Source organism: Helicoverpa armigera, chromosome 5 (assembly GCF_030705265.1).
Source record: "Helicoverpa armigera isolate CAAS_96S chromosome 5, ASM3070526v1, whole genome shotgun sequence".
Taxonomy (NCBI): Eukaryota; Metazoa; Arthropoda; class Insecta; order Lepidoptera; family Noctuidae; genus Helicoverpa; species Helicoverpa armigera.
In genome coordinates this window covers 371,433-388,553 of record NC_087124.1, presented here as the reverse complement: position 1 = coordinate 388,553, position 17,121 = coordinate 371,433, and the positions used below count along the sequence as shown (strand labels likewise).

The following is a 17,121-nucleotide window of genomic DNA, read 5'->3' as shown; positions in this document are numbered from 1 at the left end:
CAAAATCTTCTCATCATGAATCGATATTTATTTAGCTTTTTTTAGTTGAGGTCAATACTTCAGAAAAAAAAAATATTTTACCTACTGAGATTCTCTTTCATTTAGTTCAAATATTTTGGTATAAAAACTTCTTTAGTCTACTTTTTACTGCTCGTTAAATATTCATACGATAGTAGTTAGGCAAAAATAGAGGAACAAAATTAGCAAATTATTTAAATTAGGACGTACTCGTGTTAGGTACGTTTACAAAACGTGATAAATTGATAACACGAGATCTTCAAAAAATAAATAAAAAATAATATGCAAATAGAAAAGTTAACATTTGCTACATTAGAAGCACGATATTAAAAACGTGACCAATACATTTAATAAGATTAATTATGTAAATTGCACTTTTTTGTTTCTTTTTACCGACCCAGTTCATTGATTGGTACAAATATTATTAATAATGTAAATCTACTTATTATGTCTCAATCCTTTTTTGCAACAAAAACAAAACACATAATTTTGTTTCAATAGCACGTGTAAAGTAAAAATCTTAGTTATTCAAAACAAGCAGTATTTTAAATGTCACTTAAAAATATCGATACACCTAAAGTGGTTCACCTATATTTTAAGTAAAAAACCAAAATGACTTGATTTTGGACTTTGGGTTACATTTTTAACCGACTTCCCAAAAAGGAGGAGGTTATCAATTCGGCCGGTATGTTTTTTTTTTTCTATGTATGTACATCGATTACTCCGAGGTTTATGGACCGATTTACGTGATTCTTTTTTTGTTCGACTCGGAATAGCTGCCAGTTGGTCCCATAGTCATCAGGTCAGGATCTGATGATGGAAACCCTGAGAAATCGAGGGCAACCTTCGAAAGTTGTAGGCATACATAGAGTAAAAACTTGATACTCAGGTGTACGCCTAAAAGCACTATTCAACAGTGAAGATTTGGAGCTGATCTGATGATGGAAACCAGAGAGGGTCGAGGGAACTCGACAACTGAATATGTAAACTACCTCGTGTTTGGGCTTAAATTATTTGTATTGACAAGACCTTTGCAACAGTGAAGGTTTGAAGCTGACCTGATGATGGAGACCAGAGAAAGTCGAGGGAACTCGACAACTGAATATGTAAAATACCTCGTATTTGGAGTTATATTCTTTGTATTGATGAGAACTTCGAACTTCCCACTTGTATTGATAGTGTCAACTATACGTATCACTGAAAAGCTTTAAATAAAAAACTTTTTTACAAAAAAATTTAACCGACTTCCCAAAACACTAAAAAGCAAAAAAACTATTTTTAGGTGCATCGGCCTAGAAGTCGGTGGCAAAATTAACTTAGTAACATCCATTAGACACCGAATTCTAGGCCGATGCACCTAAAAATAGTTTTTTTTTTTTGCTTTTTAGTGTTTTGGGAAGTCGGTTATTGTATTTCAAGATCAAGGAATATAATCAAAATAATACACATCGATAGACAAAACAACTTGTATTGAAAAATATGCAAAAATGTTCCGACCTTAGTAAATGCACCTTAGTTTCCACAAATTAGTATAGGTACTTAACTTTTGTTTTTCTTATCAAATTACACTATTTAATATTTCGTTTAATCCGAAGTCTCGAATACTGTGCAGGTGTCCACGATTAAGGTGACCAAGTGGATATCAATACATATTTTTTACATACATAATTCATCTCACTTTTCCTGCAGGTGGATAAAAATCTACCATTCATAATAATAACCGATCAATACTCAGTAGTTGTCGGTACACAACGGTGCGCACGCGCCGCGGCCCCAATCCGAGCGCCACTTTCTATAACCGACGAGTTTTTACGCGATCCAGTGCATTGCAACATTGCGTTCGATCTGCTATTGGTTATCTATGTGACCCGTTTTGATAGTATGTTACAATGGTAGAAAATAATGGTGGATTGGCCTAGTGACATATTTGCTGAAGTATAATGGTATTGAAAAGATTTCAATGGGTTATTGGCCTGAAAGTAACAAACGCCGTGATTGGAACATTTTGTACCTTTCAGCTCCCAAAAGTGTACTTTATTATTTAATCAAATTGATACCAATATAGAATAGTTTTTTCCAACGTTTTATGTATGCCCCAGAGAAAGAGTTATTCCCAATTTGTCATTAGTACCGATTGGTCACCAACTATTTTTTCCATACACCAAATCCCAATTGGTCATTCGAGCAAAATAAATAATTTAATATTTAAATTTTGAGTTCCGATTGGTCACCCGCATAAAATTTCACGTATTAGAGTACCGTCAGAAATAAAAGTGTTAGAAGAAATTTTAAATGAAAAACTTCGATGTAGGTAAAGGTATAGCTCTCATATAAATATAATAAAATTTACATTAAAAACACAAGTGAAGACAACATGGGCATTTTATAAACCCGAAAATGTGACTCGATACTTTTTGTGCCGGTAACAAAAGTACCAGGGGCCCATAACTAGCAAAGAGATTGTATACATAAAAATGATGAATGATGTTGTAAATTGGTATGTTTATCTACAATTAGGAAAAAAACGTAAAATCCTGACACTCTTGACTGCTATACTCCTGTAAGTTATGCGGTCCTAGTACACGGTGGGCAGTTCCATGGACACTCGTTGATTGGTATATTACTCATCTGATCTATGCGATCCTGGTATTTTGGTTTTGGCCGTGCGGTGTGGGACGCCGTTGAAATCGCGATTTTATTAATAGCGTCTTGCCATATTCGGAAAAAACATAACCAAAATAAATAAAAAAAACATATTACAATATTGTAAAGCTTATCTTGTTGACAGTACTTTTTACAAAATAAAGTACGGATGACCAATTGGGACTAAGCAAAATAAAATATTTTATTGAATGACCAACTGGGACACGTTTTTTATGGATGCCAAATCACTAAAATGACGAATCGGGCATAACTCCAGAGAAATATGTTCGTTAATAGGTACAGAACGCTTTGGGTAAAAACTGTAATAGGTATTTGTTATCAATCAAAGTTTAATTGGAGTAGTATATTTTCCTAATTGGTGGAAACTACACGTTTTAATAATTTTTTGTAGTATTCGTTGTAAGTTGCATTACCACCTATAACATTAACAAGACCTAAAATAACTTACACAGATTTTACAAAATCCTGAATGCGGAATGTATGGTTGCATAAAAATAAACTTTCTTTTACGTAACATGGGTAGAGTGGGCCAAATTGAGCACACTTGTAAATTAAATAAAAGCCAGTATTTCCACGTCTTACGTATTTACTGACAGAATAAAAATGGCAAGCGCGAGAGCAGTAACACAGTCCGATGAAATTATTCAAATGGAACCTGTTTCACCTCACTTTGTTTACTATGAAGACAAACTACTTTGTTTTGCTAATTCAGTAGGTAATAGGTATACATAAAAACTTAATTTTATATGAAGCACTGTTCATATACCTACGTTGAAAAAGATCTCACATTCCAACTTAAGCAATAACTTTTTCGATGAAAAAAATATGTATGGCCTAATCCGTTTATATCCCACGAGTTATTTTTAACTTAATCATACATTCTGTATGTATTTGACTAAAACCGGCTTAGCTAATTCATCTACGTCAATCATATAAGTTGTTCAAGTCCTTCGTTGATACGACATAATGTTGACATGAAATATCTAGAAGCTTCAATCATTACTAATTCAATTTTAACCCTTTAATTCGCAACGTTGCACCGATGCAACTATCCAAACAAAAAAATATATTGCAAGAACCATCATTATTTTTTCTTATTTACAAAAATTTTAATAATGGATATACTTACTGTTGCCATCTATGAAAAAAAATATTTATACAACTCACGCGCATCATTACGTAGTTGTGACCAAAATGATGTCGAGTCGACATTGCGCTCGTGGCCGACCGGTGAGTTTTAATAAATATAAATAGTTTTTATGCATTTATTGACAACTATTATTTGAAATATGATTGTTTATGAGTGTTTACAATTGTGCCATATAACGCCAATGTCAAATTCATATTCTACTATGAAATATAAGCACGTATTTACCGACGTTGCACATTTGCGACACTGCGAAGCTTTAGCATAAGTACTTTTGATTTCGTACGTTGCACGGGTGCCACGTCGCGCTTTTACTAACACTGAATAATTATTATTTTCTTTGTATAGGTTTTGTGTATTTTTTACATTTATGGGAGTTTACGGTATTATGTTTTTATATTGACTGTTCTGAAAGTTTGCAAATGTTCGACTAAGCTAGATTACTAAATAATGAATGAATATCGCTATTACTAGTTAGCTTCCGTCAGCGGTTTCACCCGCATCCCGTAGGAACCACGGCACGAACTCGGATAAAAAGTAGCTTATAGCCTTCCTCGATAAATGGGGTATCTAACACTGAAAGAATTTTTCAAATCGGTTCAGTAGTCTTGAGATTAACACGTTCAAACAAACAAACTCTTCAGCTTTATAATATTAGTATAGATATGCTCCTTTTTTACTAAAACTTGTGTTAACTTATGTATGGTGTTGGTGATTGCTGCATGTTTGTTTTTTTTTGCTTATTACTAGGGAGGCTTAAAATGGCAGAGAGCAAGACAAATTTTAGCTTTGGTTCAAACTCAAATTCGCTCGAGTTCGCTCAAAAAGAAGTGCTAACTGTGAACCAAGAGGTGTACCTAAAAGAGTAAAAAAGTACAAGAGACCTCTTCTTAGTTTCAAGTGGCAGTGTGGGAAATTCAAATATCCAGCAGAGTTTGATATGCCTGATCTTAGCACTAGTAGTAGTAGTAGTATTTTTTTTTTCCTGAAGATATAATAGACTAGCTTCTGCCAGCGGTTTCACCCGCATCCCGTGGGAACTACTTCCCGTACCGGGATAAAAAGTAGCCAATAGCTTTCCTCGATAAATGGGCTATCTAACACTGAAAGAAATTTTCAAATCAGACCAGTAGTTCCTGAGATTAGCGCGTTCAAACAAACAAACTCATCAGCTTTACAATATTAGTTTAGATTATATTACGGAGCACACCAATTTATATTCTGTGCAAAGCAAAGAAGATAAATCTATAAACGTTACCAGAGATGATGTGCGTGATTTTCTAGCTATCACAATTATGATGGGTATTGTAAGAATGCCGTCATATCGAGACTACTGGAGTAATGATTTCAGATACCCTCCTGTCGCTGTTGTGATAAGTCTAAAAAAGTAAGAGCTAATGAGAAAATATTTGCATTTCGTGGATAATTCGGATCTGAATAACGATCGTTATTTTAAGGTTCGGCCGATATCAGAAAAAATAAGGACAGAAAAGTACAGATGCTGTAAGATTTGATAAAATTGGCCATTTTCCAGTTTTTGTACAGCGAGGTAGGTGCAAATACTGCAAAACTGGGTATTCAAATATCCACTGTTCACAATGTGAACAACGTTTGTGTTTAGTTCCCAAAAGAAACTGTTTCTTTAACTTTCATAATGTTGAATAAATATGTTTTTTTAATATATTTTGTTTTTCATTTATATCTACATTTTATTCTGTAACGTGGGCACTGTTGTAAATATACAACACTGATTTCAATCTGTGCATGTTCTTGTGTTTCGCAATGTAGCACATTTACAACATACTATATTTGGATATATATGTTTACCAGATTTTTATTTTCATTTTTTTGAGCACTTGTAAGATCTAAATAAACAATAAATGAAAAAATAATAGTAAATAAATTCAATTTTTTTTTTTGAGCTTTAAAGGGTTAAGTAGATACTTAGTAAATATTAAATTCATTAGTCAAGCAGGTTCTATAAAAAGTTGCATTATTAGGTATTCTACGCAACTTTGTTGAAGTCAACAAAATCTAAGAAAAAAGTAGGACAAACAATCTACGTCATTGACTAAACTTTTTCTTGAAAACAAGTCTGAAGTGTCCCACAATATTTTCGTTCTAAATAAAATAAATCAGACTAAAGGTCATTGACTTAATATAAGTCTGATCGTGTTGTGAACTAGCCTTATGAATATAAAGTTGTTCACATAACATTCTTGGGCCTATAATGTCCAGTACGCATGCGCCTTTCTCAGACCGTTACTACTCGTAAACACATGTAAACTTATTTAACAGATGGTCATAATCCTTGTTCGAGTTAATGTTATTATAGTATACATTGCTGGGTGTGTAGGCGGCTGATAAACATAAATAGCTGTGGTAAACGGCCGTGAATTAGTACCAGAGCAATATTGTAGCGATTGTCTATTGAAGCATACTGTACTAAGTTAAAGTTCTCTGAAGTTTTATTGAGATAAACTTCATGAATTTGCTCTTGAAATAACTTTCTGTATCGTTTACTGAAGTAAGAGCAAACCTAAATTGATAGCCTTAACAACTAGAAGCCGAGTTCTATAGCGGCACCCATTCACAAGCATGACAATCATTTCACTAAAATGCAAGACACATAATAATGAATCGTAAATGTCATTCAACTTGAAGCCTACTATCTGTATTTGGATAGCAAAGGTGAGTAAGCACATTACATAATTATCACAAAAGCGGCTCTTTAGCTCAAACTCGGAGTAACCTACATACCTATAAAAGCCAGCGCAAATTATGTAACACGTCAAATTACATAAATTGTTTTCTCTGAAGACATCGATTGGTTCGAACTTCTAAGAAAATGAATCGAGGCTAATGTGCGCTTATTGCCTTAAATGATGCTGAACTGTTGTTGTGTTATTTAGATGAAACACTTACTTAGAGTAAAAAGGTATTATTATTTGAAATGTGCCAAAATTTACAAGAGATTTTCAAGAGCAACTTTCATTAAAATTTTAATTAGGTACATCCATAAAACCTTCCACGTGTATTCTATAGAATTACAAAATAGGTCTAACTGTTTTCCGTCAGCATTATTACAATTAATAACTCTGTCAATTAAGATCGCAGTTATTACAAGATTTACTGCACAGATTAACTGCTAGAACGTAGTTAACATTTACGGTTAGGAATCTCAAGAATGATGTATGAACAAACAGCCGGTAACTATGTAAACAAACGAATACGTAATATAATACCAGTTTTTTTATTCTTTTTTATGCAACTTTGTTCAAAAAGGTCGCACTTCCCCATATCGAAAAATCTCGAACTTTTTACAAAAGAATATGACATTTAAACCTTTTATGTAGAGGTATAGTTAATGATGTTACATACTCAGGAAATAGAGTTGTGACGTAACTCTCAATATATTATTTTTCAATGAAGCTCTTAAGTTTGCAAACAAACCTTTTTTTGCATGTCATTTTGACCTTAATCACTAAAGCATTACAGCCTAAAATGGCGTGTGGTAGTTTTTGACACAGAGGTGTTAACTATCATTTCCTGTCCGATTTTATAGTAGGAAATTAAAAAAAAAACTGTTTGAAACAGGAAAATGGTGTTCTTTCAAAAAAATCTTTGTATCTCTTTCTACACTGACTATTCACCCCAACTTCAGTAGTATTTTTAGAAAGTGTTTTTGACGAACAAATGTCCCAATTTTCACGTAGTTCGACAAAATGTACTGCAATTTCGCATTTTAATATTCTTTACTAAAGACATTACAATCAAAATGATGCGACTCCTGTTATACGACGATCATTAATAAAGGTAGGTACATACGTGGGAAAATCATTGTAACGATCTCATCTGCGCACGAGTGGACTTCCTCATTTCCATCAATTGCCTTTTACAGCTCGCGCGATGAGCGACAACCTCACCTATGTACCTATGTGTGCGTGTGTATGTGTGTATGTTTAGAGTATTTTCCTGTTATTCCTAGATTGCTTACTGTAAATGTGTTTATTATGCAATGCTTGACATATTTAGAATTTGTTAGATATAGTGTTATGTGGTTTGTTTTGAATTCCATGTTTAGTAAACAATAATATATATTTTTTTTAATAAAAAATCTATTTGCGCCTTTGTTATCTGACCATACATAAAAGGAAATAAAACTGGTCTTAGACTATATTTGCACCATCTACTGGGCAGCTTATATAATACACATCTAATATAGTGATGCTCAGTTACCTAAATAAATGCCACATAAAGTAATTTCCAACTATAACTATTATATAAGCTCCTGTGTATTATTAAGAAAAAAACTATAAATAGCCCATTACCACATTGCACTTCTTCTGCTAACACCACAACTAGGCCTTTTAATATTCATGAAATGCCAACAATTTATTCATAGCTCAAACACAATGATTCACGTAATTATATTTATAATAGATCACGTCTCTCTGTCCTGATCACGCTGGCTACATGGCTATAAGCCAGAGAGTATAAGCCACGCGGATATGGTCAATTATGTCAGCACTGTGGTCTGCGTGTGATGGATTATGGTCATAAAATTATTAATCTTATCGTGAAGGAAATTATGTGGCTGCATAAAGAGTAAATGACAATGTATGTGGTATTGTCACATATTGCTCTCCGCTAATGTGATAATGAATTTATGTAATAAATAGATTGACTTGTGGATTGACAGTGGAGATAAGTTATGTTCTAGGAACTTATCTGATAATGATGTTTATTAAAGTTATTTTATTGTAATGGCTGATGTAATTTTAATGTCTAGTGGCAAAGGCAGAGGAGTGTAAATTCTAAGTTAGGTACTTCCATGTATATGTTTTCCATTCATTAAGTTGAGACTTTCCAGAAAAAATACGATTTCATTTGTTACCTTCATACCTTTGGTACCTTCTAGAAAGTTCCAGAAAAAGTCGTTAAAGTCTGTTACCATTTTTTAGACTATAGTATTCCACGTAGTGAGAGACCGCGGAAGTCACGTGGTGGGACTTGGCGCCGCCTCTTCCGGACACATACGCCATACATTCTACCATGTACCATGATTTATGTCAGCATTCATAATTAGTACCGTGATTATGTAAATGACTCATTTAATGGACGGGCGTTACATTTTGATTTGGATTTTTGTGAGTCATTAAACGGGATGTCGTAAACTATCTCTCGTACTGGTGACTTTCATTATACTTAAGTTAATTTGCTTAAGTAACTTACACTTAGAATTGTCATTGTGATCTAGGCTATGGAAACTTAAGTTTTGTGTTTGCATGAGATTCTCAACAGAAAAAATAATCAAAAAATTAAAAGCCCTTTTGCAGTACAAAACACTACTTAAGTGATTTTTTGCACACTTATAGCCATTTAGGTCCTGAATATGAAAAAAAGATACTTTTAAGAGCTTGTTTGTTATAACAACATTATCTTTGTATAGGAACCTACATAAAATACAATAAAGGTACCTAGTCTTCATCCTTTTGTCATATTCACAAATTGTGCTTAGTCACTTCATTAAAATCTATGACAGAATTAACCGCAAGATATGTCGTATTAAAACATATTCGTATTATATCTCTGTGGTTTGAACATAAACAAACTCGTTGTGGTTATAATTGTAACTCTTAAACGAGAAGATTATCACCATTGTATGGATATTATTGACAGCTAATTAAATATCTTCAGTACGAAATGATTGATCAATCAATTCTTTATGTTGCGATAGTCTTTAGGGATTAATTGCTTGACTACAGCAAAGTTACTATAAATACACATATAAAAAAAGAAAATATTGATATAAATGATGTTTTTCTCGTAATTTGATATATTATTAAATAAAATTTAAATATTAGAAGACAAAGCCAATTTTTTTTCTTCAAATTCCGATGTTAATGACGTTAATTGATAACGGATCCGCCATAGCAACGCCATAGCTATTTTTGTTTAACGAATATCATTAACACCATAAATCATAATACCGTCCTATCATCCGAATCAAAACATCGATTACAAAAAACTACACGTGTCATGCTCAATGATAGATTTTTTTTAGTTTATGACAACACTTAAACAAAGTACAAATGTTTAAGAGTATGTTTAAAAGTTATAGTAAGCATCAAACATACACATAGGTCGATTTTATTGCACTACATCTTTTACCATACAGTATTGTGCCTAATATTTATATGACTAGCTTCCATCAGCGGTTTCACCAGCAACACAAGAGAACTACTTTGCCCGTCTGAGCCTATAATCTCCCAGATAAGTGACCTATTTAACACTGAAAGATTCTTTCTAATTGGAACAATTATTCCTGAATTACAGCATTCAAGCAAACAAACAAACTCTGCAGCTTGATACTTATGTAGTACAGATTGAAGATCCGCTTTAACTTCAGCAAAAACCGTATAATAGTCAACACATGTCCTAAGATTTAGTATAAATAAACACACAAGTATTACGAAGCAATGTTTTTGTCCGTATATTCGAGAGTATGTTATATAAGTGTTGTGCAAACCGATGTGATGTTAGCATAACTAATGATTACTTTGGGAACACTGTGATTTAGTGATGTGCTCAGTATTTGGGAATCAATTTTACACTCTATTTCTTTTGTAGAAAGTTCCATCAATTTTAGGTGCGTCTTGCGTAATTTGTTCAAAGCGTGAGATTTTTTTTCTTGGGTCTTAGTCCACATAATAGTATTTGTATTGTCTATTGATCAAAATACTGTTATAGGTTATTACGAATGTCTCTCTCTCTCTCTCTCTGCCGGTGTAAGCAAAGTAATCCATTGATTTTCAAATTTTGACTACGAAAAAAGACTTATTATAAAAGCTATAAATATGTTGGGGTAATAAATTATAAAAAATAAGGAAGCGGTGATGCAGACGTCACTTTTACGGAAATCAGTCGTTAATATTGTTACATCCATATTTGGGTGCTCGACCTCTGCGATTGTTGAGCCGAATGAACATATCTACATAATTTATCGATACAGCCCATTCTTATCGATTTATCAAGAGGGATGGGTTTCATCAATATACAACGGCAGAATGATTACTTTCCTTCGGCATTTGTAAAGTAAAATGTCTCTTCCTTCTTATCTTACAAGATATTGAACATTTCGAAATGAATTGCAAAAAGTAAGCTTTTACAGACAAATATGGAAAATCCGGTTCGTTTTCCTCCTATTCAGATATTATGATGACTTAGATGAACAAAAACATACACTTAGCTAAACAAATATTATACCTAATTTGTCTCGGTATTTTGGTAATGTCAATAAACAATTTTCTGCTAGTCTCGTCTATCTATGTTCTTATAATTTGTAAGAGAGACCATGGCTGGTTGATCACAGGGATAAGTTGAATAACTGTACCAAACTTTCTACGTTATCTAGATGTTAATAATTAGGTATACTTGTTTTACGACAGTTTCAAAAACGAATAAATCAAAAACTTATGAGTGTTTACTGTTAAATTCCACACTTTGGAATATTTCGGTATTTTATTTACATAGATAATAAAAAAACCAGATGGGGCCTGTTCTCTGACGTCAATAATAATCATTTATATAAAAACGTATTAAATAATAAAGTTCATTGAGTCGTTATTAATGAAGATTGAAGTTTTAATTGTAATTAAAGGGTTCGTTAGCTTTAAGTTTTCGATCAAAGTTTGTTATCAAAAAAATCGCCTGTATTTTCTTTTGAAGGTAAGATAAAATACTGTTGATTGAATAAATAAAGTCCGACTTGTCACAAGATGAGGCTTTCACCGAAACACGTGTAAACTCAAAGCTTTGAATTTGTCACAGATGTGTGAAATATCTCAACAGTTACCTACCTACAAAGTGAGTGATGTGTGTACTGTGGCTACCTTTTCGTTGCTATTTTTATACCGATTGTGTGTAGGTTGTATGTTACTAGAAAAAGTTGTAATATAATGTTAAACCTAAATGACATTGAACATACTTCGTATATTCCCTTCGTTTCCTCAAAAAGTATTAATATGTAAAAGAATGGATCAATGGACCTTCATGATTATAATTATTAGTAGGTACTTAATCTTGGTGTTCTTATCAATTATCCCATTCTCTCGCAATCTTCAAAATAAAGTTCCATATAATAAATTATTTTTAAAGGTTGCGTTTGTGACCGATATTCAGTCCATTGACCATTAATTAGAAATGTAATTACCGCGATAATATCCAAGAAATCTCTCGAATGCGATTATATAATTACCGAGTAAACATAACAAGAGTAATTGTAAATATCGGCGCAGTTCTATATAACTAGTTATTCTGGTATTGAATGGGCGTGTCAGTGAGGCTATTAGTCAAAATAGATACTGGTGTATTAGGTGATCTTCACACTGCCCCGCATCACGCTGCATCTTGCGTGTCGACGCACCTACGCGCGTTCCTGCGGGAGTGCAGATCTGCATCATCGTGCGGGTTTTTCGCGCACTCACGCGCGTAGGTGCGTTTTGTAAATTCACGCACGGCGGCTTCCATTTTCAAATATACACGTCACGCCCATTCAAAATCACGCGCGTCACTGCGGGATCAGTGTGCCATACCTTGCGTTTCGCCCCGCACCTACGCGCGGGGGTGCGTGTTTCTCCGCATGTATGTGCGTGATCCGCATGAACGCGCGTAGATGCATCTTCAGTGTGTTGGACTATGCGTGTTTTCCATACAAACGGAGATATTTCCATACAACGGAAAAAAACGCATCCACGCACTACGCTGCATCATGCGGGGCAGTGTGATAATCGCCTTAGTCAGCGCTCATATCCGTGGGCCGGTTCATTTGATTGATAATACTTATACTTGTTTTGATAACCTGAGTTTCCGAATTGAACTTAATGTCAAAGACGGATAGAAGCGTTTACCTGCAATTTATATCTCGAGACGTTATGAAAGTATCTTCAAAAATTGGGATGTATTGCTTACCATAGTGCAAAATGTGAACTCTTTATACTTAACTGTACATACCTGTAACGAAATAAAAAAATCATTAGAAATAGCTCTTAAAATACACAAATATATAGAAAACTATTTTAAGTGAAAAATACCTTCGTACATTTACTTCAATCCTAATAAAATTGTAATAAAACAGTTCGATACAAGAGTTTCTAACTGTGCGGTATGCCGATAAAGTGTTTGCAGTCTGCCACAGATGCGCTTCGTAATAATTTGGCCGCGATTCAACAAACCACTACATGACTATAACATAGAAGTGTGTATGTCTGTATGACCCGAACAAGGGTTTCATTTTATTGTGTCACAATCATCTGCACGTATAATAATGTGTTTTTGTTTGTTTGTTCATATTTCAGACGAAACAATATGTCACTAACACAAATCTTGATTCAATTTTAAAGTTACCGCAAAGCAAAGTTAAGCACAATTAATTTTATAATCAAAGTTAAGATTATATATTGTTTAGCATGAGAAAGTACCAACGTAAAACAAATACCTTAACAAACGTAGGAAGTGGAGAAGGGTGAGCGTTTTAAGTCTGTATTATTTAAATTTTGACAACAAGCGTACAAAAAGTGCGTTCAGCAGCCAAGTTTGTACAAATGACTTTGAGTTTTTATGAACAAGTGAAAAAAAAATTGTAAAAGTGAAAAAAACCATGTGGAAAGCTTAGTTATTGCAGAACAATGACACTGAAATTCATGATCATGATGATTCATAATGAAGTGGACTAATTTTGAATAGGCCGATGATGCTCATGAATGGACAATAAAACATTGTAGTACATAGGTACCTATTACAACATACACAAACATTCAACGCTACACTTTTCTGTATCACAAAATGTAAAACCATCTGATTTCCAACATTAAATCCGAGGCATCATGTATTTATTAACAACTGTACAAACATTTGGCGACAATTGGCAAAAATTAAATTCATTTTAAATAGAAGTTGTCATGTATTTTTGCATTTCCAACCACATAACTTGTACCAACTAGCGATTTACACCACCATTACTTTTCAATGTTCCTTTAAAAAGTGTATATTATTGTAGTGTATGTTTGTTAATTGGTGCTCTTGTGTAATTCACGAGTGTAATGGCTTCTTATTAATGTTTGTAGTCTGCGTGAGTCGTTTGTTGTATTGGCTTATTTCCACGTAGGTACTGAATTTTCGGCGCGAAGTAAAAATTTTTTGCAGGTGCCTCTGATTTACCATTGCCAATTAAATTGCCTTGTTTTTGGTGACTGCTGAACTTTGTAATAACGAGAAAGTATAATAGTACCTTGATGACAATTTTAAACTAAAAGATAAATAGAAGATACTTTTAACTGGGTTAGTTTGATAATTTTTATGTCAATTTGTTGTTTATTTGAAACGATAAACCATTGTGGTTTTTCTCATAATAAAGTAAAACCTGTCAACAAATAATGCGGCCGGCTAAGGTTAGCAGCTAATTGAATTCAAAGGTTGCCCCACATCAGTTTACTGCCATAGTTGATAACATGGCATTGTGATTGACTATGTTTTTATTGAGTTTATGAGTTACACACTTCCTGCTCACGTGGCCGAGAAATCGGATCGCCATTTGTTTTATCGCTCTAGCTTTTGAGGCTACGTGTAACGAAATGACCATCTTATAGTAGGAAGCAGGTACCAAGAGAAGCTATCATCATCATCATATTAGCCAATTGCCGTCTATTGCTGAAAGTAGGTCTCCCCCAGGGAACGCCAACCATCCCGGTAAAAAGAAACCATATAAGCGCTGTATTATGTAGTAGTTGTTTTTCCCAGGTCTTCATTGTAAGTCAAGAAGTATTTCATTCATCTTCAATTGTTCATGCATGATCACTACGTTTGCTTTCGATTCCTCACACACCATTTTAATGCCATTTCCATGATTTTTAAAAAGCTTTACAATTAAGTGTTAACATTACTCTTTTATGAAACAATCCTATAAAATCCGACTGTCGGGGCCAGAGAATGTAAAACTAGAGAAATTGTCGCCCGCGGCTATTCAGGTAAACCTTAATCAAAGGCTTTTCTTTTAAACAATTATAGCTATATGTTATTTTGTATAACTTGGTTCGTAATAAAGGTGCGTCCTCATTATTTTGTCGTGAATTTCCCGGTCGTGCGTATTTTTCTGCAACTTCGCATTATTATGGCCTAGATACATGAACGCTGATATATCCATACAATAACATATGTCGAAACCGTGTTAATGACGCACTTATTAAATTCTCATTACACCTGATGTCATATCCGCACAATATAACACGTACTGTACTGATGTTAGTTATACCGTAATCTGTTGTAACACTTACATGTTATAAAGGTAAAAAGTTTATTTCTTAAAAGAGGCTAAACTCAGGAACTACTGGAAATTAAACTTAGTGTTCGATAGCGCTTTTATCGAGGAAGGCTATAAGCTACTTTTCATCCGGGTGCTTAGAGTAAAAACTTTTGAAATACAGCAACCTCAAGAATAAGTACGTTTTTTTATTTCGAAAAGACTACATATCTAAACGTAGGCACTATTCAGCCACTACAACATGTCCTGCAGTATATAATGATCACCTGCAGTTCTAAATAACAACATTCTATAGCCCTGTATCGAAGCAGAGCATCAATAAATCTGACGCGACATACCGGCCCTTACACAAGTTACGACGTACCAACTGTGGGCACACTGCTTTAAGCCGGCTAGTGGCCTTTCACACGAGACAAGACACACGACACAGCTGTATTTGGAAGACGTATTGCTTGTTCTAGCAATCGATGCCGTAGTTTGGTCAACGTCGAAAGATCACTCATCCGTTAATTGTGCCATTGACCAATGGTAACATTATCCTTATAACCCAATTCGCAAATACATACAAATAAACGTATAAATCCTGCTTCGAATCGAGAATTTCTTAGAATTTTCGAGGGTCTTCAAGTTAATATTGTATCTGTAGCACTTTAGCTAAATAATGTTTGTTTATACCTATTTCATGTTGTCGTTTCAACATGTTACACTGTTTGCTTCGTATTTATCCGAGCGGTTTCTGATTTAAGCCTGTTTGTCAAGTCATAATACTGCTATTCAGAATTAGGTACGCTATACACATTCACGCCCATGTTTCTGATTATGCTGTCATGTGATAGAATGCTGTGGCGCTCAGTGCCACAAGCCAATTGCGAGTGGGTTCGTTTGAAATACGCGCGTAAACATGTTGTGTGGAGTTGCTCTTAGCTGGGAGATTGTTGAAGCTCACTAAAGTAGGCCGATAGCTAGTTAGCTCCCTAGTACAGGATACTGGTAGTTGATGGCTTCGGTTGAGTTTCAACCTGGTTAGTTACCTATCGGTTTACTACAAACAAATCTAAATTATACCTATAAAATAACGAGTTACTTTTTCTCCCAAACAATCAAATCCCAAGGTTCTGTTTTCCAAGGCTTTGTCGCAAAGCAAACAACAGTTTTAGTCGCCATTAATTTATTTAAACGTTAAACTGGTTTGAAACGAAGTTCGTCAACCAGTTCTCTGAGTCAAGTCAGGTAAAGTCTATTTCTGATGCTTCTCAATATTCCGATTAGAACGGTACAAAAACATCAAATAAAAAGCAAAGAGATGGATGCAGGTGTTGATATAATTAATAGGTTTTCTAGGTTAGGCATGTATAGTAACTACCTATACCTACCATACAAATATAGGTATAATATGTTTCTTTGCAGTACTCGTTCCTATAAGTTATTCTGTGTATAATATATCCAATGTTTACAATAGTTAAGCGAAAAGGTTCACCGCTAAAGTCTTTATTCAAGAAGACATTCGTCTATTTTCTATTGGAGAATAGATAGAGCACATTTTTCGATGTGTTCTATCTTCTCAAGCTAAAATTCCAACAGTTATGCTAATCTATGTAACAATAACATAGACATCTAACATTATTGACTTGTATTATGTGTTTACGTTAAATACTTCTTTCTTGTTTGTTTTGTAAATATGTGCTCGCATGCCATAGGGTAATACATGGTGAATCACCTAGCTATTTGTGTCTGTTTATTTGAAAAATTCCTTCGTATTTTTAGGTAGGTATAGGTTAATAATTTAATAATAATAAAGGTACACTTATCTGTGTAATTTATTATTAATTGAAATACAAAAAAAATGTGAAATAATTGCCATAACGGGCCTGCCTACTCAAAGAATATAATAGTAGTACATTAATCACAACCTAAAAAGAAGGAATTTGCTGATCGTACATGTAATGTCAATGACTTGGTTACTGTGTATAAT

General features: G+C 33.9%; 1 protein-coding gene across 1 annotated transcript in view; it reads right to left on the bottom strand.

Annotated features, from left to right (window-relative positions):
• The window catches only part of LOC110377648 (uncharacterized), a 75,965-nt gene that overhangs the window by 34,772 nt on the left and 24,072 nt on the right, over positions 1 to 17,121 (bottom strand). The window lies entirely within an intron of this gene.